At 38.1% G+C, this 5,764-nt stretch overlaps 1 long non-coding RNA gene across 1 annotated transcript; it reads left to right on the top strand.

The window, feature by feature from the left end:
* The first annotated feature begins 1,778 nt into the window (after nt 1–1,778).
* On the top strand, nt 1,779–4,849 carry LOC144212009 (uncharacterized). The gene is made up of 2 exons (XR_013329697.1): nt 1,779–1,867; nt 1,939–4,849. It is a non-coding gene; the product is annotated as an uncharacterized LOC144212009 (long non-coding RNA).
* Nucleotides 4,850–5,764: the final 915 nt, after the last annotated feature.

Genomic DNA, 5,764 nt, shown 5'->3' with positions numbered 1-5,764 from the left:
CATCCAGGGTTTTTGATGATGATCCATCCCCAAAGGCAATGTGTCCAGGGGGCAATGGGTTGTCCATTAGGTCATTTGCATATACGTGGTTAATTATGATTCGTTGAGTGGTGAAGAATATGACATATTTTACTCATTCTTTTTAGTATAGCTGTTTCATTTTGATAACATATTTTACTCATTCTTTTGAGTATAGCTGTTTCATTTTGATATCATATTTTACTCATTCTTTTTAGTATAGCTGTTTCATTTTGATATCACATTTTACTCATTCCTTTTGTTGTGGCGGTCTTGTTTTAGAGTCGCCACTGGTTCCCAACTCAAATACAATATGAACAGAAGGATGGGTCTGAGACTCCTCAACTATAATGTTAACAAAAGGCTCTTCCTGAGATTCTTATTTCAAGGTGATTCATTTCTTTATTAAATCATTCTCTTTCTTTTCTCTGTATTAATTCATTACTTTGTTAAATCATTCTCTTTCTGTTTTTCAAAAGTCTTGAGGTCACACCAAGTCATCTTTAACCTAGACAGCCTGTTCCAGGATGGTTATACAAACAATCCACCCAATCTGGGTCCTTGAGATTTGGTGGGCCCTTGGTGACGAGGACAGGGCTATTCGGACAATAACAAGAATATTGTTATCGTTATGTAACCGTACACTTCGGGTTTTTCTGTATGTAACGATTATATGATTATGATTATATTATATGATTCTTAGGTCAAGGAGGTTGTATAATTACTCTAATCTAAATGTTGTTAGGTCTAGTCCCTGTTTTTGTTATTAGTAAAATACTTTGATTGTTATTGTAGTCCCAGATGTTGTTTTTACTCATACGTGATGGAATGATCAACAACTCTGTAACTTGTGACCATAAGAATGGGACGAAAACGTCTATTCGAGGAGACGTTCGGAAGTCGTACGGTGACGCTTGCTGTAACTCTCCCTTCCGGAAGCTGTTTATCTGTTGTATCCATTTCTATTTAATTAAATGTCAATAATTGAATAAGATGTCTTCCTGCAGTTATTGATAATTACGGACGAAGGTAATTATTAATGAACCTGACATTTTGGTCCTTCTGAGCCATGGAGGTCAATATACCGGAGCGAGAACCCAGGCGCTGCTGTTCGACATCTGGTAAGTGACCGTGCGCACGGCGTCTTCAAAACCCTTGGTGGGCCGGAGTTTTTCGACGGGGGCGCCTGGATTCTCGGCGGTTGAAGACTTTTCCTGCTGGAGGGAGACATCTGATGGATCTCGGGTAAGTCCACATTAATGTCTGCATGTTGTGAAGGTGTTTACAAATGCGTTAAAGGGACATTGTATGTGAGGCCCATTGTTGGGCTGGTTTCGCGTCCTGGGTGACGGCGATAAAACCCTGTGTTTATACTAGTCAATGGCAGGTACGGTGGGGCACTTTGCTGGAAAGTGTCCTGTGTCTCAGGGGTAGGCACGAATGTATTGTACTAGAGGTACAATATTGGGGCCGGGGAGTGTCCTGTGTCTAAAGGGTAGGCACGAATATACGTTGTATGTTGTTTGTGTGGTTTCTGCAGTAAAATTAAGATAAGCCTAGGAAATACAGTCGAAGGAGTGATAATAATAAAAATAGATATAATAAAGTTAACTCTGTGAGGCACACGAACTCACTACAAAAAAAAGTAAAATATGGGAAACACGTGTTGTAAGGCGGGTTTGGATGACGATCCAAAAAATACGTCTAACTTGTAAGGATTGGAAAAAATTGGTAAGACAAAGCGCTTTAAAAATATTACACAGCTAAATTTATGGATAAATAAATATGGGTTTGCTGGCCAGCTTAAAATGCATAAAATGCAGGATAATATATGCACTAATGCATAGAGGTAATATACATATATAAATAATATGTGAGTGGATAAAAGTGTAACAGCTTGTTCCACAGACACTAATGGAGGTAATATATATATATAAATAATATGTGAGTGGATAAAAGTGTAACAGCTTGTTCCACAGACACTAATGGCGAAATAAGGCCGGGGAGAAGTTAAAAAATACTATTTTGGGAAAATAGTGGGGGCTCCCTCGGATAACGGGGATATATTTAAGACCGTGGCGGCGGGAAAGTACTGTTTGGTAAGGAAAAAATAGCGGGGCCTCCTCGGCTGACGGGGAAAATATTTACCGAGATAGGTGACGGGCGCGGAGGAAGTTTAACAAAAATAAAGGGAGCTAGAAAATTAATGGGGACACTGGTATTTGATTTGGTTAATCCAGGTATGACGTTTTGTGATTACAATTAAATTGGGTTTTTTTGTGATGCTTGGGCTTGTATAACAACAATTAGAATGGTTATTTCCAAGTGCTGGTGGTGCTTTGTTAATATAACCTATATGTACTGTCAATTTACAGCAATGTGATGGCTTATTGCAGCTTGGTTTTTGATCCCGTCCGCTAACGGGAAGATGGTGTTTAAAAAGACAAAAGAATATATACAAAATGATCATTTAAATGTTTAGCAGGGAATGTCACCTGTGTTTTTATTATGCTCTAGACTTGCCAAAAAATGTGTCAACTGCGGGGGAAGCGTTTCTGGTGCAGCGGCTGCTGATTAGATGGGAGTGAAACATGTGGGCCGCGGGGCAGACGATTTAACTGTGTTGGGCTTTCGGGAGCGTTCGGACCGTGTAAACGACTAAAATTTTGTGATCCTTTCCGTGAAGACATTATAATAATAATAATTGGCCTTGGGGGTGCTGAAGCAAACTTGAGGGCAGAAAATGGGTTTTTGCCATATTGTTGTGCTTGCAGCATACATATTCTGGATATATGGGGTCTTGGAAAAATATTGTTATGTAGTTGAATATCGGAAGAGGGGTTAATTTGACGTTTTAATGGTTGTCTTCTCTAAAAAGCGTTGTATTTGGGCACAGGGAAAAAGCTGGTTTGTAAACATAAGATAACAATGCTGTTTTCGCAGCAAGAGTGGAGGTCATAGTTAACGGCTAATTGCGTTTTCTGTTTGGACTTTTCAGAATAAGAACAATACATGGGCTGCAAGAAATGCAAGGTTATGCGAATGCTTTCGAATTGATATTTTGGGTTTTAAAATGAAATGTATTAAGAGGATAGAAAAAATCTGTTCAGTAAAAGGTTGATTTGGTAAAAAGCTTTGGATTTGGGAAATAGAGCAAAATAGTCATTTTTGAGCAATTGTGGATTTCAAAGGGCTCTTAGTTAAAGGAAACTAGCTTTTGGAGGATAAAATAATATTAATACTATTTCAGAATTTTTTGATTGTTCAAAATACTTTAATCCAGGGGGTTGGCTGGTTAAAGAAAAGGCCAGGATGACAAAATTTACAATATTATGGTATATTGGTGACGATAAGGTTTTTAAAACATTAAAGTTTGTAATTAGGAATTGTCTAACAAAAGGTTGATTTGTCTCATTTAATTGTTGTAGATTTTTGTTTTGGTAGCAGGCTATGGGAAATGACTCGTGTCTTAAGTAAACATCATATGGGGTGATTTACAAAGTATAGTAGGTATTGAATTATTTGGCTGATTAACGACATCAGATGGGAAATTTACAATGCAATAGTGGCATGATAAAATTCATGGCATTCATCCAAATAATTAGGTGAATTGTAAATAAAATAATTGGTTTAGGATGAGCATATTTTCCCTAAGAATGGAGTAACATGGAATGTTTTTCAAAGTGCACTTGAAAGAACATTGTCTGTTGTCCTGGCAGGAGGAAATATGCTTTGTCACAGGTCATATTGATGACTTTAAGGATATTACGGATTGGATAAGCATTGGTCAATTGATACAACCAAATAACGTTGCTTTTACGGCTTTAAGGGCATGCAAATTGGTTAGAACTTTAGCAACGATGGGGTTAATACGCCTGAATGTTACAGTGATAACGAGTGACAATAACAAGCTTAGATAAGGGAGGGAAAGGAGAAATTCTCCAAATTCCAGAATCTGGCTTAGAAACAGGTTATGTTAGTCGTTTTGGGTTTTTGACAGGATGTGGTAGTACATAAATTCTGGGAAATTTTGGGAAATTGGGGACCCCATATCTAAAACAAGTTTGAGACAAATGTGTAAATAGGCTCTATTTGGCGCTGGATGCACGAATTCTAGTGGGGCCTTTCATGTTTTGAAACAAGTGACGCTTTAGGTAGATGGGTTGTCTATGAACAAAATGGGATGGGGGAAATTCGCTTACAAATTCGGCGTGTTATCTTGGTTCATAGAATTTGGAGTCAAGGCGACGTAATAAAGGCCATAGGCGTCATGTTGTATAAAAGAGGTGTGGATGAATTTGTTTTACAAATGGGGGAGATTATCTTATCACCTGAAACAAGTAGAAACAAAATTGGATGGCCGCATTAAAAGGTGATTGGCATACTATTAGAGGGAATTGGGATTTTCCAAAAACATGATAGGGGGCCATTAGGTCATGGCGGCTGTAAAAAATAAAAACTTTAGATGTGAAACTATTCCGACCTCAATTCGGGGAACAAACAGCTAAACTGATAGCATTAAAGAGGATATAACTTTGTGTGAAACTTGAAGGAAATTTTTTACAAACGGTTAAAAGGCTAGAGTGGGGGTGTGTATATTAAAGGATCTACTAATGAATGCGGGGTGGATCCAGACCTTCCGGAATGTGGGGTATTCATGGCGTCCTCGAGAATTTGTGGATTTTCTCCGGGTACTCCAGTTTACTCCCACAAAATGAAATTATGGATGCTAGACTGGTTGAACACACTAAATTCTTCTGTTTATGAGTGTGAGCGTGAATGATAGTTTGTCTTTTTGTGTTTTTTGATTGGCAGACCACCGAGACATAATCTATCAATAAAAGATCAATAAAGAAAATAATTTGGGCTTGAGTCAAGGGAAGACCTATGTCTCGACAAGGGGGAGGTGGCCTTGCTACAACGGCACTACAAGGCTTAGGGTTTAAATCTATATGCATACCCACATATCCATTTCAAAAAATACATATAGATTTTATTTTATTTTTATTAGCTCCCATTTTGTTAATATAATAGTTGTCTACCATCCACAATTGGCGGACCTTATATGAAGTCCTGTTTGGTAGACCTTACAAATTGTTATTATTCACTACACAATGACAATTGGATGATGAGGCGAATCTATCAGAGAAAAAAAAAAAAAAACGCACACACCAAATTTAGACTATCAGAGGGAGATTTTGCTTCTCAACAGGAAACGGACGAAGCGACGGTGATTCTTGAAGACTGGATGCTGATAAGCAGCATAAAAGAAGAAACATCGGAGCAACGCAAAGTGGGAGGGTCCTTGTTACTGAAAGGGGACACGGATGCACCTTTCCCACAGTAAGAAGGTTGTCTAAATTGAAACGTTTCAAGAGGAAAACTCCCTAAACAAAGACAAAAAGTCATGGTGAAAACAATTATTGCTTTTGGGGCAATGAGATTAATGATGATTGTGATTCTATTCCTTTCCACAGTAGGGTTGTTTTCTCCAGTTGGAGAAAAAGGCGGAGGCGTTTCAATTGAGGATACACCTTCTTACGGGAGGGTAAACCGAGAAACATACACATTTACATTTAATTAACATTACCTACTAAATCAAATTTCCACATTGAAAATATATATTTGGACTCGGCGACGTCCCGGTTGCCATACAAAAAGAGATGGTGGGAAATATGTGTGGTACATTAACAGCAAAAAATTAAAGATTGGGAAAAGCCTTGTTGCAGAAATTGGTCAAGATTGG

The sequence above is a fragment of the Stigmatopora nigra genome, chromosome 18 (genome assembly GCF_051989575.1).
Source record: "Stigmatopora nigra isolate UIUO_SnigA chromosome 18, RoL_Snig_1.1, whole genome shotgun sequence".
In the NCBI taxonomy this organism is placed as follows: domain Eukaryota; kingdom Metazoa; phylum Chordata; class Actinopteri; order Syngnathiformes; family Syngnathidae; genus Stigmatopora; species Stigmatopora nigra.
The sequence above is the reverse complement of the archived record's forward strand: the minus strand, read 5'-3'. Positions and strand labels throughout refer to the sequence as shown.